The 27,100-nt window shown below is 44.9% G+C and overlaps 1 protein-coding gene across 7 annotated transcripts in view; it reads right to left on the bottom strand.

Annotated features, from left to right (window-relative positions):
• GRAMD2B (GRAM domain containing 2B) overlaps nucleotides 1-27,100 on the bottom strand; it is a 125,154-nt gene that overhangs the window by 29,619 nt on the left and 68,435 nt on the right. The gene's annotated exons all lie outside the window — the stretch shown is intronic.

The raw sequence follows: 27,100 nt of genomic DNA, 5'->3' as shown, positions 1-27,100 counted from the left end.
AAACAGAGAGGAAAGTGAGTCAAGAGGGTCTGCACACTGAACCGCTGTAGATAAAGTTGGATCAGTGTGGCAGACACAGGCGTGTCCGCTCAATGTCGGGACCAGGAGAAACCATTTCCAATGTGGAAAGGAGAGGAAGGAAGGAGGGAAGGGACGATACAGGCGGCATACAAGGATCAGACCTTCCCTGGTGTCAACCTGCACAGCAAAGAACTCACAAAACAGACCTCTGAGGATGTGAGACCCCCACATGGTTGAGCTTAAGGGAACACATATTAACATAGCATTGCTATGACGGTTCAGCTCATTTAAATCCTAACTTATCACCCCTTTTATATTTTCACCTGCAAATGATAGCACAGGCAGGAAATATTATTGGTTAGTTTAAGCTTTGTGGTTGCTGACTTAACCACTTTTTATAGCACAGGAAAATTCCATTGTGGTGTCAAAATCAAGACCAAGTATTTCTGACAAGGTGTCCATTAATAATCCCTACAACAGACGATGCTCTCCTGTCAGTTAGCGTTTCTCTTCTCCGAAGCAGGTAAGTATTTAAGGATAAAGGCCCAACCCTTCTTCAGTTCTTTTCAAAGTACTTAGAACATTTGTGCATAATAAAAGGGTTCAGTACATAACTAAGTTGCATTATGTGACAAAAGGTAGGTAGCACACCTTGAAATATTACTAGAAAAGCACTGCTTTGGTTTAAATGAGAATTTTATTTAAATTTAGCATCAAGTTTAATTTATGAACTCAAAAGAATTTTAGAACTGTTAAGGGACCTTCAAGCATATCTCTGCCCTTCCCCTCTAATCCCCAAGACACACAGCCCTCCTATTCTTCAAAACCACCAGGCAGAAGTCTACCCGAGAGTCCCTCTTGAAATAGGGAGACAGAGTGTGTGTGGAACTTCAACAACCCATCTCAGCATTCATTCAGATATCTACTGCACTTTAGGAAGGCTCAGACGGGAGACTTAGAGGCAGAGCTATCGCTGTCCTGAACCTCTGTGTGCTTAGAAAGAGCGCCCCCTCCCCACCGGGAAGCCTTCACAAAGAAGTGCCCCTCTGTTTAGATCAGGGGTCCCCAAACTACGGCCCGGCCCATGGGCCACATGCGGCCCCCTGAGGCCATTTATCCGGCCCCCACCACACTTCCGGAAGGGGCACCTCTTTCATTGGTGGTCAGTGAGAGGAGCATAGTTCCCATTGAAATACTGGTCAGTTTGTTGATTTAAATTTACTTGTTCTTTATTTTAAATGTTATATTTGTTCCCGTTTTGTTTTTTTACTTTAAAATAAGATATGTGCAGTATGCATAGAGAGTTGTTCATAGTTTTTTTTATAGTCCGGCCCTCCAACGGTCTGAGGGACAGTGAACTGGCCCCCTGTGTAAAAAGTTTGGGGACCCCTGGTTTAGATGGAGCTCCCTTGCCACACAGCCTGGCAGAGATAAGGTGCCCCTTGTCCTGGGCAGAAACAGCCCAGCACCAAGGTGTAAAAAAGCCAAATTCAGCTGGATTTCAGCCTTCCCTTGCCCCTTGTCGGTCAGGCACTTCAGTGCAGGGTGCCAAGGGCTCCCCCAGGCGTGGTGGTCCTGACTCGGGGCCCCCAGCGCAGCACTGACGTCACACAGTGCACACCTCTGCATCCACTCAGCCAAGCAATGCCTCTTCACCACAGAACAGACAGGGCTGCTCCCGTTAAAACCGCTTCTTTCTAGATAGTCTCCATTCCACTTTTCCTTAAATTTACACTTGGCCTCCAGCACTGCTTCTGTCCCTGAGGCCCTGGGGGAGGGGTGAGGAGGGCACAAGGTTCACGGAGCCTTCCAGCCTCGTCGTCGTCTGGGTTCTGCTGCTGCTGGCTTTATAACCCACCAGCCCCCTACTTAATCAATGCCTTGCTCTGGTAACTTTTTTATTTTTGGTCCCAAATGGCTTACTTATTAAACTCCTAGACTAAATTCCTCAAAAGTAGGGAACTTCTGTTTTATTTTCCTACCGCACTCAGCTCAGCATTTTGCTCACAGCAGTCATTTATGTGTTGACTGATGTGGGATTAATTCTGCAGTGTCTCAAAGACTATGTGAAATTCATCCATGGACCAATTTAATTTTAGGTCTTTTGCTGACTTAAAGATGCTATGGAATCGAAGGCAAGTTAATTCCTACCACAGGAGGGATTACTCAGCAAGCTCCGGACATTTCAGAGGTCCTGTGGCAGAGCAGGGAAACTGTAAATGCCAAACATCAGGGACGCCAGCCAGCGTTTGAGTGAGCAGAGTGGGAGGGTAAACGGAATCCTTCGTCAAGGCCACTGGGTAACTTTGAAATGACTGTGGGTGAGACTTAACAATAGAGATGAAATAACAGGTCTCATTTAAATCATGAAGATAAAGAAATCAGGTCTTTAAAAAAAAAAAAGCTAGCCCTTTCAGGGACTGTGACTAAAGAGTCAACAAAACCAAACCACAAGAGTAGTCCTCCTTCAGCAGATGTTTATGGGCAGAGTCCCTGCTGGCAGGGCAGGCTGCTCAGAGAGAGAGAGGTAAGTGGGTGACAATGAGAAGTAGCCGCAGAAGCAGCAAACAATGCTGAACACAGGCTCAGCGTTCACCTGGCCCAGGGCAGGTCCTTCTCCTCCCATCTCCAACCCATTTAAGCATCAGTGTGGACCCTGAAGAAAGCTTTCCAGTGGGAATTTTAGGCAGTGAGACAGACAGCCATGCTGACACCAACCAAACCCGACTTCACCTATTAGGAGATGGTATTTTTTTTCTAGAGAGAGGGAGAGGGAGAGGGAGAGGGAGAAGGAGGGAAGGAGGGAAAGAGAGAGGGAGAGATGCAGAAATGAAGAGATGAGAAACATCAACTCGTAGTTGTGGCACTTTAGTTGTTCATTGATTGCTTCTCATATGTGCCTTGATTGGAGGGGGGTGCCTCCCAGTGACCCCTTCCTCAAGCCAGTGACCTTTGGGCTCAAGCCAAGACCCTAGGATCATGTCGATGATCCCACGCTAAAGCCTACAACCCTGCACTCAAGCTGGATGAGCCCACTCAAGCTGGCGACCTCCGGGTTTCGAACTTGGGACCTCAGCGTCCCAGGTCGAAGTTCTGGCTATCCACCGCGCCATCACTGGTCAGGCAGGGGATGACATTTTTATTACCAGCTGGGAAGCGCTCGGTCACTAAGACACTGCCATCCACTGTTACACAATGTATAAATAAAAAACAGGTTAGACAATCCCTATCCACAGTCCCATATCTGCCAATTCCCATACCTCGTAAGTCTGATGACAACTTATTCTCATTTCACAAGTTCTCAGAATTAGAATTCTTATCCGGGGTGAACTATCATTCCTCCCAGACTCTGTGAGGGAAGGGAAACTCCCGTTCTCCTGTAACATCAAACTCCGGCCCCTGTCCCTCCCGCTGAGAACGGGTTGTATTTGGGCATCATCACAGGCAAGTCAAAGCAGCGACTGGGCAGAATGTGACTGAGCTGCGTCTCAGTTCAGGAGGCTGTGTTCCTTTCTAACGACAGTGGTAAATGCCTGTGTTTGAGTCTAACTTCAAGTTAAACTGGTCTCAGCTAAGACATAAACAACATCACTATATTTCCTTACGATAGTATGGGGGAGGGTGGTTTTAGATCCATCATCTTTTTTTATTTTTTTAAATCCGTGATCACCATTTCCTAAAACCAGTCTTAACCAACAAAGGTTTAGAAGTGACTTGAGGATAGGATATGTGTCACCAGAGGATCTCCATTGGATAACATCCTGGAAATGAGACTGCTGTGACAAGGCCAGCTCTGTGAACGTGCAGTGTTACTGGAACCCTGGGGGCCCACGGAGCCTGGTTCTTGGTGTACTACCTGCTAGTGGCTCGGTGGCTGGCAGGCACGGGGTGGGGGGGGGCATACTTGGGAAGCAAAAAGATGAGCTACAGGGACAGAGGAGGGCTCTGGGACTGCTGGGCAGCAGCCACTGTACTGAGACATCAATCCCAGTCACCAAAGAAAGGAAGCAGGATGGCGTGTGGAAGGTGTGGGAGCGGTGATGGGAGTGGAGACCGGCCCTGCCCCAACTTCCTCTGCCTCTCGCTGCAGAGCACACTCATTCTCCCAAGCTAGACTTTTGTAAGTCAGGAAGAACAGCCTCTCACTTACAATTCTGATAGAATAGACATTTGTCTAGAAACGTTCAATTGTACTTCTTTATCTACCCACACACTTCTTTCTGAACAGGCAACTACAAGCACAAGTCCACAATTCAAAAGTTACAGTCTCTCTTCTCTCCTTGTTTCACGGGGGCCCTGTTTCTCTCTCGAGGTACCTGCTGTCCAGCTCCTGTGTGTCTTTCCGGGGGGTCTGTGTGTGGGAGTGTGTGTATTTTTTTTTTAAGCACAAATGACAGCCTGCTATTCTATGCCTGGGTTTTTTCTTTCTTTCTTTTTTTAATTTACCGTATCTCGTATCTTGGTGCTTTTTCCCTATCACCACACTCAGTCTCCTCCTTTTTTGTAAGGACTGCATAGAGCTCACTGTAATGGGTGAATTATAATTTAGTTCCTCACTGACAGACATTTAGGTCGATTTCAGTCTTGCTACAAATATATACAACATGGCAAAAATATCCTTGTATGTTTATTATGTGTGTAAATATTTCCATAGGATTATTAATATCCTGGAAATGGAACTGTGTCAGAACTGTGTTAAAGTGTATCTAATTTTAAAGTTATATAGTTATTGCTAAATTACCCTCAGCAGGGGGTTTGTGACACACCCACAATATACAGCAGGGACTCTACATCCTCACTAACGAGGTGTTAAACTTAAAAAAAGAATCCCATTGTAGCTTTGGTATTTACCTTTCTCTTCTTAAGAGCAAGGTTGAGTGTACTATTTTCATATATTTAAGATTTTAAATAAGTCTGTTTTGTGAATTAGCTGTTTGTATGTACATTTTGCCAACATTTCTAGTGGGATGTTGATGAAAACATTTAGGAAAACCATCCTTATCATAACTGTGCCTCACAGTTTCTCGGCAATATTCTAGAACTGACGTAAAAATTTAGAAAAGTTAAGCAGATATTAGGGGTCAGTATCATGTTAAAATAAAATATTAATGACAAATTAACTTTTGTTTTCCTTGCTAGGCTTACTGGCAGATGGGGGGGGGGGGGAAGGAATGCCCCAAACAGTATTCTTTGATTTCAGCAAAACCTATAGTGAAACAAGATAGGCTTCCAGTTTAAGATAGAGAACAGGAGCACAAGTGTCTGCTCCTCCTTTCTGAATCTGTTAAAAAGAGTATTTATAAAAGAAGCAATAATCCTGCTACAACATCGGCGGGAAACCGGCCACAGAAGAGCAGTTTCCCCAAATTCCTGGAAACTGGAACGTCCAGTACAGTTGGACTCTTGCAGCAAAGTAGAGAAAGCTGTGGTTGAGAACACCAACGGCACCAACGGACATAAGTGGAAAGGCATCTGTTTATCAAAGTTCAGTGAGGTGCTACAGGAGGGCGATGTCAGAAATGGATGAAAACATCAGATTAAATGAAAGGTGTGCTGGAAAAAAATCCTTGACTTCCCCAACGCCCATTCTTGCCCCCAGCTCCCATCCTCAGATGTCAGGTTCTTAGTTAGCCCTGACGGGAAAATATCAGAAAGGCCGTCAATTAACAAGTCAGGTGCAGAAAACCAGGTATACAGGGTAAGTCTCTTCTCATCCTTCCGTTTTGAATGAGGTAGTCTCCAGGCAAAGTGCCAGCTCCCTAACCGTGTTCCTCTAAGGCTGCTCTAGTCCCCTATTCACTTTTCTTTCTAGTCCCTCTTTCTTAATATGAACTGACAACAGAGCACTGCAATATATAGGAGAAAAAAATCTGAAGTCTTAAAGAAAAGACCAAGGGAAACCAACAAGAAAGTAAAATTCTTAGGCAACTGATAGCAGAGAACTCAAGAAAATACAAGAGAAACAAAAAAACCCAGACCTTCTAATTCAGTGGTCCTCAACCCCTGGGCCTTGGACCAGTACTGGTCCATGGGCCATTTAGTACCAGTCCACAGAGAAAGAATAAATAACATATTATTTCCGTTTTATTTATATTTAAGTCTGAATGATGTTTTATTTTTAAAAAATGACCAGATTCCCTCTGTTACATCCATCTAAGACTCACTCTTGACGCTTGTCTTGGTCACGTGATACATTTATCCGTCCCACCCTAAAGGCCGGTCCGTGAAAATATTTTGACATTAAACCGGTCCGTGGCCCAAAAAAGGTTGGGGACCACTGTTCTAATTAATATTGTCAGAGAAAGAAGGTAGGACCCATAAAAGAGATCACAATACTGTGGAAAAGGAAACCTTCCTTAACTCCTTAATTCTTTGAGTCTAAATCTTTAATAGCCTACAAGGCACTGGTGACTTGCCCTGTCCGCCCATCCTGATGTCTCTGACCCCCTTTTCTCACTCCATCCTCCTCTCCCCAACCATACAGCCTTGTGGCTCTCCCTCCTCTTCTTTTCTACTCAAATGCTACCATCTCAATCAGACCTATCTATTTAATAACGGGTTGAAAGATAGCATCAGGATACAGAAATACAAAAAGAAAAAGAAAGGGGGAACAATAAGACCTGGTTAAGCCAGGCATTTCCATATCTAACGAATATAAATTCTACACAGAAAAAAAGGAGAAGGTATTATTATGAAAAAATATCCATAAAAGAGTGAAAGAATGGCAGAGGTTACTAATTTCTTATCCTAAAAAGGTGAGGAGACAAATTGATTTAGCCAGAGATTTACATGGATGTATTTATTCTTCATGAGACCAGGTTCAAGAGGTGTGTTGGGCCAGTTGGTGGCCTGCGCTAAGCCCTTCTTCCAGCCCTTGTATTGCAGCTGGGCTCTGGGTTTTCCTTTTGCCATGGCCACGTGCTTGGACCTCAACAGAAATACACAGTATCCAACAGGCAGACCCCTTCCTCTGCAAAATCAGACATTCTTTTTGTTGTTCTTTTGGTTTTAGATACAGTTCACCACCTGCTAACAAAGTAAGTCTATTATACTAAAACTAGACTCACAAAACCCCTCCCACCAAACTAACATTTCCTCTGGTGTTCCCAGTCACGGTTTGTGGCAAGTTCTCCTTCCCCCATATAACCTTGGTGGTAATCTGGAATGTTCCTCTCCACTGCCTGCTCCCTGCACTCCTTCTGGTGTTATTCCTGGGTTATCTCTCCAAGGCAGTCTCTGCCTCCAGCCTCCAGCTCCCTGCCCCGCCACTCCTGGCACTGATTCAGAGGCACTTCCCCAGAAGGACATGTCTCATCAGGCCCCCCAGGATGCAGTGTGGGGAAAGGTGGGCACTAAATATCCCATGGTGTCATTCGTTCAACTTAAAAGTCTTCAATCCATCCCCACTGTGAACCAAATGAAATCTAAAAGTAGCCCCCTCTCTAGGAATCAAGCTTCACAACAATCTTAATTTCTGCTTCTGATAAAACCAAAGTGCTAAATTTCCTGTGAGCATGTGACTCTTCTTTGTCTGCGTGCTTTCACTTCTGCCTTTCCTTGTATTTCTCATGCCCTTATGGTGTCTCCACCAGTGCAGATCACAGGGACCCAGCTCAAATGTCAGTCTTTCCACACTAAGCTTTGCACGAACAATGTTTCATTGGGTAGAGAGGTAATGCAGATGACTGCAATGGGCTAGTGGAAGGATTTGATCTTTTCCAGCCAAAAAGGAACTGTTTTATTTTTATTGTTGTATAGGATAAACAGAAATACAATTTACACTTCTGGTTGCTCAACACTTCTGGCAACTCAACTTCCCAAAGTGTTTAAATGTCAGGATTCTGATTTTGAGAGGATAGAAACCTAACTCAAATGAGCTTATGTTTAAAAAAAAAAAAGCACACCCACAAGGGCTTTTGTCACTGGTTTAAGATGAAGTCAACAGCAGAGAACAGCTGCAGACGTTTCCCTGCGACCTCTGGAACACGCCGCAGTGTCCTCCAGGGTCTCCCATTCCAAGTCTTCTGGGACGTCAATGGCCGATGCAGCCTCCTGAGACACCGCCTCCCTTATGTCGTGCCACTGGCCCAGAACCAACAATGGCTTTCTACTTGAACATCCCATTAAGGCATCTGGAGACGAGCCAAGACGCTCCAGAATTTTGCTGTCTTCCTCTACTTTTCAAAAAGAATTCTCCATTCCAGTCCTGGCCAGGTAGCACAATGGGTTCATCCCCATATGTCAAGGTTGCAGGTTTGATCCCTGACCAGGGCACATACAATCAACCAATGAATGCATAAATAAATGGAACAACAAATCAATGTCCCCCCCCCCCCAAATCAATTAGGAAAACAAACACATAAAAATTTCCATTCCAGCCATGTTGGTCTTCTACCACTGGCCTCGCTGACATCACGCTCCAGCCTCTGTGCACTGGCTCTCGGTTCTCCTGGCCTGGAATCTCCTCTCTGATCCTTCTACCCACAACTGTCCGTGTTCCATGCCAGGACAGGTCCCGTGATAGACCTTTCTGGTATTGGGCCCTGTTGCTTCATTTCTAGTGTCTGGATATAAGAAATTGTGCAATTAACAACTGTTGACATGACAACTTTGAGTATAGAGAACAACATTCAGGGCCAGGCTTGAATTTTGTTTCAAAACCTATATGGAAAACTCCCTCCCAAGATTTACAAGATCTCTCGGAAGAGGGCCATGTTGAAGGTGCGAGAGGAAAGAATAAGGCCATCTTGTCACTGTCCCTTTCACTGAATCACCCTGTGTGCAAACTTAGTTTTCAAACTATCATTAGAGGGGGTTGATCAATAATTTGAAACCATATGGAAACTTGATCACCCTGTCTCTTTTGTTGGAAGAAACAACTGTAAACAAAATCATAATCACATTAAATAACTTCTCAGCAGTGGTATTTTGAGGCCACACATCATTAGAAAGCAACAAAAAACAAATGACAAGAAAATGCATCAAGGAGGCAGTGATTGACTTTCCCAGTTCCCAGAAAAGGTAGATTGATCTCTGATGTGAGTTCCTTCTTGTCATTTACAGCCTAAGCATGTAAACAATATTGGTATAATTTTCTCAGGGGCGGGGACTTGAAATAATTTTTTCCTATTATATTTATTGATTTTAGAGCGAGGATAAAGAGAAAGAAGGTGGGGGGAGGAGCAGGAAGCACCAACTTGTAGTAGTTGCTTCTTGTATGTGTCTTGACCAGGCAAGCCTAGGTTCTGAACTGGTGACCTCTGTGTCCCAGGTCGACACTTTATCCACTGCGCCACCACAGGTCAGGCTAAATATTATTTTTGTATTTCTGTCTCCACTTTTGATGTTGTTCTTCAAAATAGCTTCAAAACCAGCCAACTGCTGAATGTCAAGTTAAGCCACTTTTCATATACCTAAACTATATGAGAGGACATCTACTTAATTGAGGCTTTTGGTCTGAAGGATATGTTTGGGGAAGAACTAGATTTTAAAAATGGAACGAGGCCCTGGCCGGTTGGCTCAATGGTAGAGCGTCGGCCTGGCGTGCAGAAGTCCCGGGTTCGATTCCCGGCCAGGGCACACAGGAGAAGCGCCCATCTGCTTCTCCACCCCTCCCCCTCTCCTTCCTCTCTGTCTCTCTCTTCCCCTCCCGCAGCGAGGCTCCATTGGAGCAAAGATGGCCCGGGCGCTGGGGATGGCTCCTTGGCCTCTGCCCCAGGTGCTAGAGTGGCTCTGGTTGCAACAGAGCGATGGCCCGGAGGGGCAGAGCATTGCCCCCTGGTGGGCAGAGCGTCACCCCCTGGTGGGTGTGCCGGGTGGATCCCGGTAGGGCGCATGCGGGAGTCTGTCTGACTGTCTCTCCCGGTTTCCAGCTTCAGAAAAATACAAAAAAAAAAAAAATGGAACGAAAAAGTTACCAACACAGAAAGATAGAAACGCAAAAGAATAGGGCATGAAACCCAGGAAAAAAATATTTATAGACAGTAAAATATTAACTTCTTTAGCTATCATGACACACATTCAAAAGACCATAAACGTCAAATAAGATTGAAAAGAACCTCAGGTACTTTAGAAATACTGTAAATTAAAACCTAGATTATGGAGAACAATTGGATCACTAGGAATATTTTTTGGAGACATAATAGAGAAAAAGAATATGCCATGTGATAAATCAAAACAACTATTCAGAATGAAGGACAAATCTGAATGCTAAAACGAAGCAAAGATGTTTACCTAAACTGAACTTAGACCCAGTCAAATCCACAGCTGCATCCATTGTCCACAGCAAGAAGCCTAGAACTGATGAATAAGGAAGAAGTTATTTCACACAGCTTTGGGTAAGCCCACAAGTAAAAATTTGAAATGGGAATCTGGTCTATTTTTAAGCATCTCTACACGAAAGAGATCCCATACCCATGATAAATAGCCAGTTGGATACGAAGGACAACTCTCTATTCTCAATAGATTTATAGTTGAATAGATGAAGTGCACACACTCAAAAAACCCACCGTTACCTCAACCCTGTGAAAACCCAGAATAAAAAAGGCGAACGCCTCCATTTGGATTTTTCAGAATGAAGTGGGGGTCCATCCCACAGAATATCAGTTTGGAGCCCCGTTTTAAAAGGAACAGAGGACCAAGGATCACACAACATTAGGAGGGTGAGGGCTTCAGGCAAAACTAATAAAAAGATTACATGTATTAAAAGTAGGAGAAAGGAAAGAACAAGTAAGCTGCAATTCAAGTTTGCAATGTCAAAGAGAAGAGGCTTCCGCAGGACAAGAACCTGAGAGGTGAGAATTATTATGAGCTGAGCAGAGGATGTCTCCATTTATGAGCGGAAAACAGAGGCCCGCTGTGGTTTCCTGAGATGAGGCACAGCTTTACGAAAATGATACTCCTGAGAAAAGGCCTGTGTTCCCTCTGACGGATGGGCACTGGCAGACAGCAATGGCAGAGGGACTCGATTCAGAGGCCCATGTCCAGGAAAGGGGAGGAATGAGGCCCAGATGGTAAGGGAGCCAGGGAAAAGGGAGGACACAGAGACACTCCAGAGTGAGCCATCTCTAGCAAGCTTTATGGGCAGAACATTCCTTGATGTTAACAAATTCCTCCTGAATAACGTTTCATTTCTCTTCTTACCATACCTATGATAACTTTTATTTGGAGCGAGTGGGTATGTATCATGCCAGAAATACATGCAGTATTTAGCCATAAGGAAATGTTTTACCTATTAATAGCACAGTAACATTTAAGGCTTAAAAAAAAAAAAACCAATAAAAAAACCCAGGGCCATTACAAGCTGACTTGAGAAGAGAGAAGTGTTTGCTTTTGTTTTGAGGCACCCCCTGTCTCCATGGAGATGAGCTGTGCTACTTTGGCCCTCAGCTGTTGGAGGAGGCATTTGGACTTAAAGCCTCAGAGGTATGAGCCACCCCCTGCCGCCCTGGCTGTCCTGTGTGATGACTACATTGCTTTTTTTCCTTCCTCTTCTACCTTCATTTCCTGGAATTCCGTTTTTCTGTTCCATGTAGTGGGAAACAATCAAAAAAGCCAGAGAGCTAAAAGACCAAGGTTTGTGGGAATGGCAGCCGAGTCACAAGGTGCCACAAGAATGCAAATGAGCAGCAGCGAGTGCTCCCAGAAGCCCGCCTCTCCTTTGCTGCCCTCCACTCCCCACGCCAATGGGCAGCACTACTTCCTCAGGCGCCTGTGCTCCGAGGTCCTGCTTCATTTCAGCATCGCACCTGCGGGAGGACAGTGCAGGATGGTCACAGGGCTGCGCCGGAAGGAACTTCCCAGAGGTCAGCTTCCCCTCTCACGCCACATCACCCGCACCGGTCACAATGGGCACGGGACGTGATGTGTGGATGTCATCAGCACACGTGAAAATCCTCTTTGCTTAAATGCTATGTATTATTAAGACTCAGACTCCTTTCTAATGAAAAATTAATGGGACTCAACTTCTAAAGAACAAAGGTACTGTCACTTTTCAAAAAGAGGCTATCTACACGTTAGAGAAAACAGTGTTCTGTAAAAGGGGTTGGTTTAACCAGAACACTTTCAAACTAGATACACTTAAGGAAAGAACAGTTCATGCTATCCTAGGGCAAAAAAAAAACCACACACACACAAAAAAAACAAGAGTGTATTTTTAGTTATTTCACATTGTAAGTTGAAAGTGTTAATGTAACCTACTTAGGAAAGTCAACCTATAAACTGTCTCTTCCCTATATTTGTTTTATCCTGGAATCTATCTGTGTTTTGTACATATTATTGTCAACAATATTGAATTGTTCAATATTTATATTGCACTATATTACATGACATAATGTATCATATATTATTTATGTTAGATATTATAATTGGTATTATAGATATCAAAGTATGGAATAATGGTAGAACTAACAACTCTTTACTGCTGTTGAAGAGAAATGCTTATCCTACTATTTTAAAGACTACTAACTTGCACAGGACAGAGGAATTAGAATTAATGTAATTTATACATGACAGTACCTCTTTCAAGGAAATAAGTCTAGATAGATTTTTAACAAATCTTACATCCTTACTTCCTGTCCTTAATTTCTTCCATGGCAAACATGCATTTTCTCTGCCTGTGCTGACCACATACTCCTTGTTCTCTGGCTCTTCCTCGCCTCTCCTTCCTTCTAGAATTTCCAGATGACTCTGCTTTTGCATTGCTGTTCTCGGAGAACGTTCACACCCACACCATGATACCATTCTAGCTCTCATACTGACTTTATGAGACAAGGAGGTAAGACAGGTGTGAGCCACAGTTCAGGAAGAAGCAAACAGGACAGAACACTGAGGGACCACTCAGTAATCTGAGTGCCCGGAGCCTCCACGACTCTCGCTTAGCCTGTCTCCCACCAAAGCCAGGCAGACACCAAGACCTGGGGGTTCTACCACCTTCATGTTTCCAGTGATGCCCCTCCTGTTCTTCCCCAGTTCTGTTGGCTTAGCCAAGGTCCTCAATGTCTTCTGCCTGGACCACTGCTCCACCCTACCCCATCTGAGTTACACACGACCCTACCCCATCTGAGTTACACACGGCCCTACCCCATCTGAGTTACACACGGCCCTACCCTATCTGAGTTACACACGACCCTACCCCATCTGAGTTACACACGACCCTACCCCATCTGAGTTACACACGACCCTACCCCATCTGAGTTATACACGACCCTACCCCACCTGAGTTACACACGACCCTACCCCATCTGAGTTATACACGGCACTTCCTCTTTCCCTCTCACCTTCCATCTAGAGCAGGGGTAGTCAACCTTTTTATACCTACCGCCCACTTTTGTATTTCTGTTAGTAGTAAAATTTTCTAACCGCCCACTGGTTCCACAGTAAGGGTGATTTATAAAGTAGGGAAGTAACTTTACTTTATAAAATTTATAAAGCAGAGTTACAGTAAGTTAAAGCATATAATAATAATTACTTACCAAGTACTTTATGTCGGATTTCGCTAAGTTTGGCAGAATAAATCTTTATAAAACAACTTACTGCAGTTAAATCTATCTTTTTATTTATACTTGGGTTGCGCAGCTACCGCCCACCATGAAAGCTGGAACGCCCACTAGCGGGCGGTAGGGACCAGGTTGACGACCACTGATCTAGATGAAAACACTTTGCTCTGTGGCCTTTGCAAAGCCCCCAAATGACGTGATGTTCACATCATCTCCCAGTCCCACCCCATAAAAGCCCCTTCGGTTTGCCACTGCCTGAGGAATCAAGTCGAAGGTAAATCCAGGAGGCCCTCGCAATCTGGAACCTCCCTCACGGCTTTTTAACCTCCTGCCATGTTTCCCACCCTGTGCTTGGGCTGCCCAAGGCCTTTCCCCTCGCCCTGGCAAGCACTGCTCACCTGCCAAGACATAGCTCTGCCTGGGGCCTCCTATAGGAAGACTTCTCCAGCCTCTTTTGTGCCCTGAAGACTGACCTTCCCTTCCTTTATTTTTAAATGCCCCTCCTCAGGACCCTTGAAGGTATGACTGCCGTGGCAACTGTATGCTTTATTTAACATGGGGTTTGCTTTAAAATTATGAATGGGCTACTGTTTACCTGTCTTTCCCCTGCACACGCCACAGGCCCCTGGATGGCAGGGTCTGGGGCTACAGCGTTTCTGGGGGGGGGGCACTCCCCTCATTTCCCTGAAGTACTCCTGTTCTCTAAACCAGCACCAGAGGCCAGGCATTCTGATCTCCAGCCCAGGGCCCTTTCTGGCTACAGCAGACAGTATAAATAGCAACAGGAAGGGATGTTCTTCACTTGAAATTCTTGGACTTTGGCAGGCTGGCATGAGAAAGGCCAGAGGAGTTTTCTTCCGGGCCTTGGCTCATGTTCTGGCAAACTCAGGTTAAAGCAGTCAGGGGCGAGTTTCGCTAGGCAGTGGCCCCCTTTCCATCCTCCCAGACAAAGGTCTTGACAGATTCATCCCGCAAAGGTTGTGGGGAAAGAAAAAACATTTTCCTTTCGGAAGCTGAATAGCGTCTTCCCACAAAACTGGGTGAAAGGTAGTGGAGTCTGCCTTGCTGAGGCCAAATGAGCTCCTTGCTAATGCTGGGAGGGGCCCTCCTGCCTTGGCTGACTTTCCTTTGTCAAGGGCTTAAAGGGCAATGCTCAGACACTAGAGACTGCAAGAACCTGGAACAGGGGTCCCCAAACTTTTTACACAGGGGGCCAGTTCACTGTCCCTCAGACCGATGGAGGGCCGGACTATAAAAAAAACTATGAACAAATCCCTATGCACACTGCACATATCTTATTTTAAAGTAAAAAAACAAAACGGGAACAAATACAATATTTAAAATAAAGAACAAGTAAATTTAAATCAACAAACTGACCAGTATTTCAATGGGAACTATGCTCCTCTCACTGACCACCAATGAAAGAGGTGCCCCTTCCGGAAGTGCGGCGGGGGGCCGGATAAATGGCCTCAGGGGGCCACATGTGGCCCGTGGGCCGTAGTTTGGGGACCCCTGACCTGGAAGAAAGCAGAGCTGCTTTTCTTCATTTTGCATCTCTAAAACGACACAGATGAGGCCCAAGGAGAAGAGTGTACTCCACCATCTGTCTTCGTAAGAGTGGCCCGATGCACGGTTCCTGGGAGTGGCCTCCTCACCAGGGGTGTTGATCATACACACTTCAGTGTCTTCCCAAGAGTCCGGCTTCCGGTCTCCACACAGCTCTCCCCGCCCTGGCACGTGTTACAGGCTGCAGTGGAGGGGCTGCTCCCTTTTCACATTCACTTTGAGTTCAGAAAACACATCTTTTTTATTTTTTTTAAGTTTTGAGTGTAAGAGCTTAGGGGATGTATGTATTTTGTATGTGACCCATGAAAGTAGGTGGTGTCAACAAAAGGAATAGTGGCAATGTTTGAAGATCAGTCACAGATTTCATCAGAGAAATTCAGACTGGTCTACTTTGGGGGGGGTTAATATTTAAGTTGCATCCTAGCTGACTGAATAATTAAAGGTACCCACTTATTTTCATAAGCGATTAGAAAAATTTTCAACCACTTACTATGGTAATTTTATACATGGAAAAATGGTTATCTACTCTTGGCCCCAGTCTTGTTTCATCTGTATCCCTGCCCACTCCTCTCACCGCCTATTTATTTAGAACCAAATCCGCACGTTATCTTTGCCTCTTTATTACAGTGTGCAGCTCTAGAAGATATGGACTATTTTTTTTTTTAAAGAAAAAAAAAGATAGCCTGACCAGGCGGTGGTGCCGTGGATAAAGCATCGGACTGGGATGCAGAGGACCCAGGTTCGAGACCCCGAGGTCGCCAGCTTGAGCGTGGGCTCATCTGGTTTGAGCAAAGCTCACCAGCTCAGACCCAAGATCACTGGCTTGAGCAAGGGATCACTTGGTCTGCTGTAGCCTCGCCAGTCAAGGCACATGTGAGAAAGCAATCAATGAACAACTAAGGTGCTGCAATGAAGAATTGATGCTTCTCATCTCTCTCCCTACCTGTTCTGTCTTCCCTATCTGTCCCTCTCTCTGGCTCTCTGGCTCTGACAAAAAAAGAAAAAAGAAAAAAAAGATAAACATAATACCAATGTTAAACCCGAGAAGAACTAACAATTGTAATTGATTTTAAAAATCAGGGAAATCTAGCTGTTCTTTGGAAAAGATGTTAGCGTTATGGCTTATTGTTGAAGAGCAGCAGGACGTGCTACTCCAAAAGATGCCACTTCAGTATACTGGTTACTTTGAGCTGTAGGCACTTGAATGGCAAAATGCAGGGAAAGGCTGTCTCTGAATTTCCCTTGTGTGCCCAAGGACAGGTCCTCCACAAGGGACTCAATTCACAAATCTCTCCCTGTCAGTTGCATCAACCAGAGAGGACTGACTGAGGACAGAAATAAGTACCACATCCTGACAAACTTTGTCAAAACCTATCAGACCTCCCATTGATTCTAAGGGCCCTTCACCTTTCCTAAAAATAATTTATTCTCTGCTGAGAGGGCTACATCCTCCCTCCCGTTTCCTTACTGAGATGGTATTTAATCCTAGTGCCACTGGTAACTCCTCCTTTTCTCTGGGCATCTTCCAAGTATACATGAGGTATACGTGTTAATAAGCCTCTGTTTTTCTTTTGTTATCTGTCTTTCATTATAGGATTCTCAGCTAAGAACTCAAAAGGGTAGAGAAAAAATAATTTTCTTCCTCAGCATTTAGGATGAGAGGACTAAATCATTTCTAGGATATCTGAGTGTCCAGTATGAGATCTGGGAGAGGTCATGTTCTTCACATTAATTTACCTGGCTGTGGCCAGCTTGGCCACAGGAGGTACCTATTTTGCTATCTCCACGTCCTTTTTTTTTTTTTTTTGAGAGAGAGAAAGAGACAGATAAACAGACAGACAGGAAGGGAAAGAAATGATATAAGAAGCACCAACTTGTAATTTTGGCACTTTGGTTGTTCCCTGATTGTGTCTCATACGTGCCTTGACTGGGGTGGGGGCTCCAGCGGAGCCAGTGATCCCTTGCTCAAGCCAACAACCCTGGGCTCAAGCCAGCGACCCTGGGGTCATGTTGTTGATCCTGTGCTCAAGGTGGAGACTTGGGGGTTTTGAACCTGGGACCTCAGTGTCCCAGGTAGATGCTCTAGCCACTGTGCCACCACTGGTCAGGCTCTCCACTTTCTTTAATTTGGGAGCCTAGCTGATCTGGCTACACTGAGCAGAGGAAGAAACAGACATGACATTCTCTAATCTCTATTAGAGAATGGGCCAGATTAAGTTTTTTGGGGGATGAAGGAAAAGGGATTCACAATTACATGGGTTAGCATGAAGCAAGTTGTAACTGCAAGCAGAATGTATCCAATTGGACGAGGAACAGGACTCTGGGCGGGAGGATGGAGCCACACCTGTATCCTGCCCGTGCCTCCTGCCACAGCTGCTCCACTCCAATCTCCTTGGCTCACACCCAAGGGACAGTCTTGACAGAAACCTGAGCAGCAGCGGGTGGTGATGTGATAGCTCAGCCACCCATTTCCTCTGGCCCATCAATACTACGTGTCATCAAAGTCCCGGGCTGTGCTGGCGCTAGCAGTTATCTGGGCTTTCCCGCAGGCAGGCTCATTTATCTTTGAGAATTTGCAGCATTGCGTCAGACCTTGTGAGCACAGAAATGTGACAACTCTGTACAAGCAGTATGTGAGTTTCAAACAAAATATAAGTTCTAGGTGCAAAGATCAGCCTCTCAAAAGATGACATTTTCGCCCTGGCCGGTTGGCTCAGTGGTAGAGCGTCGGCCTGGCGTGCGGAAGTCCCAGGTTCGATTCCCGGCCAGAGCACACAGGAGAGGCACCCATCTGCTTCTCCACCCCTCCCCCTCTCCTTCCTCTCTGTCTCTCTCTTCCCCTCCCGCAGCAGAGGCTTCATTGGAGCAAAAGATGGCCCGGGCGCTGGGGATGGCTCCTTGGCCTCTGCCCCAGGCACTAGAGTGGCTCTGGTCATGACAGAGCGACGCCTCGGATGGGCAGAGCATCACCCCCTGGTGGGCGTGCCAGGTGGGTCCCGGTTGGGCGCATGCAGGAGTCTGGTCTGTCTGACTGCCTCCCCGTTTCCAGCTTCAGAAAAATACAAAAAAAAAAAAAGATGACATTCTCAGAATTTGTCAATTATAAAAATATGCCACAAATGGAAACTGCTCGTTAGCCATGCAAAAGGTTCTTACCAATTTGTAGAAAAAAAACCAACAGAATACTGTTCATGGGACACAGCTCTTATAAAACCAATAATTCCTGTCCTCACCTTGAATGGCTTCTGATAGCAAACAAGCAGATTACCTTAGAATAGCCACCAAAGAAAGGTCTTTTCTAAGCTGTAAGGTCAGCTGTTATGTTTTAGGCTACTATCTGCACTGCATGGTTAGCTCAATGGTGGGAGATCATGGCTAGGGCCCCTCTTCTGTAGTCTATCTGAAGCCCCTCATCACAACCCTTGCATGTCCCCCAGTCCCCACTCCAGTGTGTCCCATCTTTATTTTTTTGGAATAATCTCTGAAGAGGTTAAGCCAGGACTGGGGACAAGCGTGTTGGAAGGCATTTCTATCTTTTACTGATCTGAACGTTAACAATACAAATGCACAAAATCACTGGTGGCGTCTTTCCATCACAGCTCAGAGGAGGCTGGTTTCATGGAGGAGTGTCATCAACTGTGTCAACATCAGCACTGGGACAGCAGTAGGTGGCCTGGGTAAAGGGTGTCTCTGGAGACAGGAGGAGGCTTGTGAAAGGGGGTGTGGGAGAGTTTTACAGCCTCAAGGTTTCGCTTGCAGTGGCCCTGCTTATTTCACCTAATTAAGAGGACCCTGGCTCAGGACACAGATACACAGCCTGAAAACAACACTTACCAAAACCAGGACTGAGAATACACATAAGGCTGAAGAGCTTTTCTCTCCTTCACAGATGGGTCATTTTAGATGTCTGCGCCATACAGTTTCTGGTAAAATCAATCTGTGAACTCCATAAATTAGTGGCTCTAAAAGTGAGGCCTAAGGACCCTCTATGTCAGACAGAACCACTTGGGGGCTGGGAAGAAGGGCTTGTAAAAAATGCATGTTCTTAACCCATTTTCAGACCCTTTTAAGACCTAAGTCTTGCACCCGCTCAAATGTTGGAGCTGAGTGTGAACCAAGTCAAGATGACTGGGCCAAGTGGGAAGCCAATCAATTCCTTTTCTTTCTTTCAGCCAGCAATTTTATAATGAAGACTGGGACACAGTGCTAAATTTATCAGCACAGACCAGCACTTCTGGAAAAATTATCCCCCTTAGTGATGAATATATAATGCTAGACCTTCAGGAATGACGTGTATATATTACTAGTTTAAAGGCACTCTTCTAAAATCAAAATGCAAACCATGTTTGAGTTTTCTTTGGGAGTGATGACTACTGGTGATATTGGTTTCATCTGTTGCAAAGATCTGTAGTTGTCAAGGTTACTACAATGGGCTTCTTATAATCATAGCTGTTAATTTAATTAAAAGTGCTTTTAAAAAAGAGAAGAAGGAAAAGGGACATTGGATTTTGAGATACCAGTTATACACAATATTTTTAAACTAGAGCAGATTTCAAGTAAATAAATGTTTAGGGAGGGATTTTAAGTAGGACGGTCACAAAAAGTCTGTAAGTTTTTTAACGCATAAATTTGAATACACCTTGGATAATGCATTTTCAATAGGGCTTTGGATGAGTGCATTTCAAAATTATGACTGATGTAAATACTCAGGTAAAGAAAGTGACTGAAGATGAGATTGGGGGTGAATGTGCTAAATTTAAATCCTATAGTTTGAGACTATATCATGAGTGTAGCTTCCTTCTATCATTTAGACTTAGCCTGGATATTCTTTTTTTTTTTTTTGCATTTTTCTGAAGCTGGAAACAGGGAGAGACAGTCAAACAGACTCCCGCATGTGCCCGACCGGGATCCACCCGGCACACCCACTAGGGGCGAAGCTCTGCCCACCAGGGGGCGATGCTCTGCCCATCCTGGGCATCGCCATGTTGCGACCAGAGCCACTCTAGTGCCTGGGGCAGAGGCCACAGAGCCATCCCCAGCGCCTGGGCCATCTTTGCTCCAATGGAGCCTTGGCTGCGGGAAGGGAAGAGAGAGACAGAGAGGAAGGCGCGGCGGAGGGGTGGAGAAGCAAATGGGCGCTTCTCCTGTGGGCCCTGGCCGGGAATCGGACCTGGGTCCTCTGCATGCTAGGCCGATGCTCTACCGCTGAGCCAACCGGCCAGGGCTAGCCTGGATATTCTTATATGCTTGTTCTTTCAGAAGAGTTTTAGTTCTGTAATGTTTTCTTAGAGTCACTGAGATTTGTTGGTTGCACTAAACTTATGAATTGAAGGAACACAGCTGTCTTTACAATGTCAAGTTTTTCTCTTAAAGACGGTAAACCTCTCCCTTCAGGCTGCTTCCTTTAGTAGGTGTGTTTTACTTTAAGTCCTATCAAATTTACGTCTAGGTATTTTATATTTTTTTTGTTGCTTGCCTGTACCTTTTCCTCCCATTTATTTATTTTTTAAAATTTGTTATCGCTGGTAACAAAGGTAACTCATTTACAATTTACTTCTGGGAAATCAATCATTGCTTGTTTTCCAATAGTTTTTGTGTGAATTCACTCGAGTTCAGAAAGTAAAACCCATTTTTACCTATACTCAGCACATAGAAAGTCCAGCCTCCTGTGGGTGACCCTTGACCTAGCTGAATTTAATGTTCCTTATTGCCCTCATCCTCTAACAGCCTGATCGCCTCCCCGTTCCCGAGAACTTTGACACCTGGACCCTTCGGTGCCCACGTGGATGACATCCAACCACTTGGCCTCAGCTCCGGTGACCTTTACTTTCACTACACACACAACGCGGCCAGAGCCTGGCTTTCATCATCGCTCACATTGCTCCACAGAGATCCTCTGTCAATACGACATCTCCAGCCTCCCACTGTCTGCCTCTGGTCTTCTGTCCGTCCTGTTCCTAACCCTCACCTCTTGTGCTTTAGGCCCCAGAGATGGACAACAGTCCTTCACACTTCCATCTTCTCCCAGCTCAGAGGACCTATGTAATGGATCACCTTCAGTTTCCACTTATGCTGATCATTCTGTATTCAGCATAAACAGGACGACGTCAGCTCAAAATCAGCCCCTTTACCTTTTAATTCCTGGATTCTCAGCACTGTTGACGGGGACAAATTAGCAGCCCTGATTGTGACTGGTGTCCTTCCTTGCTCTCAGCTAGGCCCTCAGCATTCCTGGGACATCTTCATCTCCTCACTTGTATTCCAAACACTCTCCAAGGTCCTGATGGAGATTGGGGCAGACTGCCCCCAAATATGCCAAGGTGGCATAGTGATGATTTTGAGTTAAGTTACTTGAGAAACAGCCAGTGAAAGAATACCACTCTGAATCTCCTTCATTTCTTTGTTTTTCCCCTGTTAATCTGTCTTGTGTCAATTTACTCTCTAGACCAGCCAGAAGAACCTAGGAGAGTAGAGGAAAAGTGTTTCCTCCCAGCACTTCCCAAGCTCCTAACCGAACACAACTCATCCCTCTGGATGAAAGGGACCATGTAATGACTTCGCGAAGAAACCGAAAGCTGAAGTCTTCGGACGAGGGCGGCCACATGTCTCCTCCCAGCCTGCAGTTACCCACATCTGCATCTACCGCACCTGTCCATCCGTCCAGTTTCAGAACATAAGAGCTTTCTCCTTTTGAGGTTCTAAGCCCATTTTATGATACCTCTGAGCTTGTTCCGTTATTTCATCTTTGTGCTACATCCTCATCCTTCCCCTCTCATCTGGCTTTTTTCTCCTAGTTTATATACAGGCTAACATGGCTCTCGCACCTAAAAACCAAAACTTCCTTCGACTTCATTTCCTCTAGTTCGTTACCTTCCTCTCTTTCCTTCACTTCTTAGCCACATCCCTTGAAGCCAGTCTACCGATACTGGTCTCTTCCTCATTTCCCATTAACCCAGTCTAGTTGGGTCTGGCCTCCATTCCTATTGCTCCACTAACATTTCTCACACAGAGTTCACCGGTGACATTTATATTGCTAAATGCTAAGGGCATTTCAGTTCTCTTAGTGCTACTAGTGATAGAACCTGCCACTGTTAACTATCTCTTGAGATTCTCCTTCCCTTGTTTTTCCATGTTTCCATTTCATTTTGTTTGTTTAATTTAATTTAATTAATTTATTTTTTTTACTGCTGTGCTATTTATTCTCCACTTCTGTTGCCTCCTTTTTGGACCTTTATCCCAACACAGGATCATTCCTAAGTTCTCTCTTTGGTCTACTCCTCTCTGCATTGGAAAAGTCCATTCACTCTCAGGCTTTTAACTATATGACTAACATACATGCTGACAATTCCCAAATCTATCTCCCAGCTCTGACATTCGGGGGTGTTTTCTCTAGTAGGGTATCTGACAATTCCATTTAATTCAATTCTGAAACTTACTACCTGAACTCAGTGCAGACCCCACAGGTTCAGGGCTCAGGTCCACAAGACACCAGCTGCAAGCCCCAGGTCAACAGATTGTAAGTCAGGGGCTCCCATGACCCCCTCACCTGGTTCGATAATTTGCTAGAATGACTCACAGATTTCATGGAAATGCTTAACTCATATTTACCAGTTTACTAGAAGGACTCCAACTCAAGAACAGCCAGGTAGAAGAGATGCATAGGGCAAGGTATGTAGGTTAGTGGGGCGGCCATGCCCTCTCTGGGTGCATTATCCTCCCACCACTTTTATTGTTCACCAATCTGGAAGCTCACGGAATCCTGTTCGGGAGTTTTCATCGCCAGGCCACCGCCCCTCCCAGAAAGTTGGGGGTGGGGCTGAAAGCTCCCAACCTAAAGACTTGGCCATTCTGCTGACCAACCCCGTTTAGAAGCCTAACCCTAAATCACCTAATTAGCATAAACTCAGATTTCATTAAAAGGGTCTGTTCATGAAAAACAAAAGACAGTCCAATCACTCAGTAAAAATTCCAGCTTTAAAAGCTCTCAGGCAAAAATTGAGGACAAAGACCAAATCGATTTCTTATCAGAGAGCAGACTTCCATACCAATGTTGACTTTTACAAAAAAGGACTCATCATTTTAATACCCAAATCTCCCTTTCCTCCTATCACTATCCACTCAGCCTTCCTACAGAGAAAACCTGAGTCTTTCTAGCTTCTTTCCTCAATCAATCCAATTCATCACCAGGTCCTACAATTTGATTCACCTGACCATTTCTCAAACCTATTCTCCCCCCTATTTTTCCTATTAAAACCATCTCACCTGCATTGCCCCATAGCCAACTAATCCCTGCTTCCTCTTTTGTTCTCAAAGGGAAAAAAAATTTATCTTAAACCTTGTCACTGGAGTAATTTTTAAAAAACTCAAACCTGACTATTCTATCTATCCCTGGGTAAACCCCTCAGTGGATCCCTGTGTCTTATGACTAAGTTCAACTTCCTTCCCAGGCTGTTTGGTATCGTTTCATTTAGGCTATTATCCCTGGATAGAACATTCACCCCCTCACTCTCTCGTGTGTAGGGGAGGCTAACTCTAAGACTTAGGTATTATCATTTCCTATAAGAAGCCTTTACTCCATCCCACACTGGGCTAGTTTCTTCTCTACTAGTCTCTTAAAAATGCCTGTACATGTTCTTATAAATCACAATAGACTGAAACTCATATTTAATGTCATAATAAGACATTGCTCAAATTAGTGAAATCTGCTCTGATGTTCTTGAGGGCAGGGTCAAAGTTGAATATGGCCTAGTATCCTTAAACATACAACAGTGCCTAACAATACTAGGTCCTCAGAAACACGTGTGTTAAATTCAACTACTGATGTAAATAAAAGTTTTGTGGGTTTTTTTGTATTTTTCTGAAGCTGGAAACGGGGAGGCAGTCAGACAGACTCCCGCATGCGCCCGACCGGGATTCACCCGGCACGCCCACCAGGGGGCGATGCTCTGCCCATCCGGGGCATCGCTCTGTTGCAACCAGAGCCATTCTAGCGCCTGAGGCGGAGGCCACAGAGCCATCCTCAGCGCTCGGGCCATCTTTGCTCCAATGGAGCCTTGGCTGCAGGAGGGGAAGAGAGAGACAGAGAGGAAGGAGAGGGGGAGGGGGTGGAGAAGCAGATGGGCGCCTCTCCTGTGTGCCCTGGCTGGGAATCAAACCTGGGACCTCCGCACGCCAGGCCGACGCTCCACCACTGAGCCAACCAGCCAGGGCTTAAAAGTATTTTAAGAACTGCAAAGTGCAATATATATAAAGAGCTTTAAAAATGCTATAATAGGCCTATCTGGTGGCTCAGTGGATAGAGTGTCAGCCCGGTGTATGGACATCCTGGATTCGATTCCCAGTCAAGGCACACAGGAGAAATAACTGTCTGCTACTCCTCACTGCCTCTCCCCCCTTTTTCCCACAGCCAGTGGTTCAATTGGTTCAAACATTGGCCTGGGCCCTGAGGATACCTCTATCAGAGCGCAACAGCCTCAGGCACTAAAAATAACTTGGGTACACGAGCGTTGGCCCAAGATGGGGTTACTGGGTGGATGCCAGTCAGGGCGCATGGGAAAGTCTGCCTCACCATCTCCCCTCTTCTCACCTAAAAAAAAATGCTATAAGTATTAATTTGAAGTGGTAAACTAGTATGTCTGACTTCATTTTTGAGGAAAATGCTTGCTAATCTACAGTTGTATTCTATATTCAAATGTAATGTATGATTATTTTCAGACCTGAACTATACCTGAGACACTTGCAATACTGCTCTTAATGAGTCTGGTCCCCATTTGTGTTACAGGTTTTACATTAAGTTATTTGATTTGACATTTCTACTATGACTGAATGCACTGTGGCCCTGTCACTAGCAGCCAAATGGCAAAGCAGGGCTGTCTGAATGCAACATGAATACCAATATGTACCTATAAATGCGTAAAAGGACAGTTTAGGTATGTTCCTGCGGCAGTCCCGCCTTAACTGGGTATAGGTTTACCCAGGGAAAGAAAGAAAAGAGGCCAAAGCAAGCAAAAAAGCAAGGATTCTATTCACATTCAAAACGCTTTCCTCCGTTGGTGCAGTCCGATAGAATTCCTTACACAAAGGCCCCAGCGGAGTGCAGAGAAGTAGGGCAGTTTCTTCAAAGACTCGTACTCTTCAGGTTGGAAGGGATCTAACAAATCAGGTCATTCAGCCCTCTCTCTTTACAGGGGAGGGCACTGAAGACCAGACAGAATGATTTCCCTGAAGTTTCAAAGAATCGGTAGTAGAGCCAAAGCCGGAAGTGGAGCCAAGAGAACAAAGCAAGGAGGAGAATTCAAAGTGGGGCTCCAGGTCCTGCCCATTCTGATCGTGCTGCTAGTCCTCCTGCCCTGACCAGTCGGGCCCCAGCAGACCCCTAAGTAGTCATCAAATATATAAATTTGAACTTTCAAGTATCCTGTCCTTGTCCTTCCCTTGCCTGGAATGAGTTTCTCTGTCCAGTTGAAGCCAAATTCTTTCTTACTCATCAACCCTTCTTCAAGCATCACCTCTTAGTTCAGCTCACCTCAAGAAAAAAAATTGCTACATCTCTGTTCCCATTAGCAGCTGATAACTGCTGGGAATTCTTATCACACGGTATCGTGTGTGTGTGTGTGTGTGTGTGTGTGTGTGTGTGTCCTGCTCTCCTCTCCCACACCGGCAGCTCCTACGAGACATCGCCCACATCTCTTAAGCTTTGTCTTCCCTGATGGATTAAAGAAGAGTGGGGACATATCACATAAAACCTATGGAACAATACAGTATTCAAGTCAGATCTTAGACCAGGGGTCGAGAACCTATGGCTTGTGAGCCAGATGTGGCTCTTTTGATGGCTGCATCTGGCTCGCAGACAAATCTTTAATAAAAAAAAATAATGTTAAAAATATAAAACATTCTCGTGTATTACAATCCATTCATTTCCTACCGCTCATGTTCATGGTTGTGGGTGGCTAGAGCCAACCACAGCTGTCCTCTGGGACAACACAAAATTTTTATTGGATAATGCGTAACGTACACGGGTCGTTGTATGGCTCTCATGGAATTACATTTTAAAATATGTGGCGTTCATGGCTCTCTCAGCCAAAAAGGTTCCCGACCCCTGTCTTAGACAAATGGAAAGCTTCATGCTGGGAACGGATAGCTACCATGTTGGAAAGTCAGGAGCAGGGCCTGGCCTACAATGAAAACACTATGGTATGGAGAGGGGAGTTGAAAAAAATGTGACATTTGCATCCTCAAAGTATGTTTTTTTTAATTCTTATGATAAGCTCAACTTTACCTGGGAATTGTATAAACACTAAAAAAATTATTTCAGGGCAGAATAATAACTGTTAGATTTTACTCTTCTCATAATGAGGTTACAAAGTAATAAACCTACATATGGACTATAAATGCTGACATGTAAGCATTGCCAGGCACGCTGTTATTATTTTATGGTCACATCTTGTTTTTGATCAAAAACCCATAGAGTGGTTTAAACTATTCATATTCACCTTATTCACCAAATTTGGCTTCTGGCTGTTTACAAACTTGAATTTATTCTCAAAGGAAGAGGGTTTGCCAACCTTATGACTATTCAAAGAATGGGCTCTAAGCTTTGAAAGTAACTGCAAGAAGGGTTTTAAAAAGCTTTTGTGCAACTGCAGCATTTTTGGAAAGGTTCTTGGATTCCTTCAGTGACTACTTAAGAGACAACAGTCACAAGTTTTTAAAAACAAATCAGTCACATTACTTTACTGAAACCCTCTGTACTTGTGCAGAGCACTCTGGACATGGTTTTTTAAAAACTGGAATCTATAAATGACTACTGTGCAAATCACAGCATAAAGCTGCAACTGAAACGATTAAGTTCCCTGACAGCTCTGAGCACAGATGAATACGGAAGGATCCAGAGAGGCACCTGTGATTGACAATACACAGAGAAAGTACCAGTGCCCACATGAATGATAGCTAGAGGTGCTCTCTCTGCCCTGTCCTCACATCAGACATCCTTCAGCCCTGCCTGGCTGGGCAGCTCA

The sequence above is a fragment of the Saccopteryx leptura genome, chromosome 4 (assembly GCF_036850995.1).
Source record: "Saccopteryx leptura isolate mSacLep1 chromosome 4, mSacLep1_pri_phased_curated, whole genome shotgun sequence".
NCBI lineage: Eukaryota > Metazoa > Chordata > Mammalia > Chiroptera > Emballonuridae > Saccopteryx > Saccopteryx leptura.
This window is presented reverse-complemented; position numbering and strand designations above follow the sequence as displayed.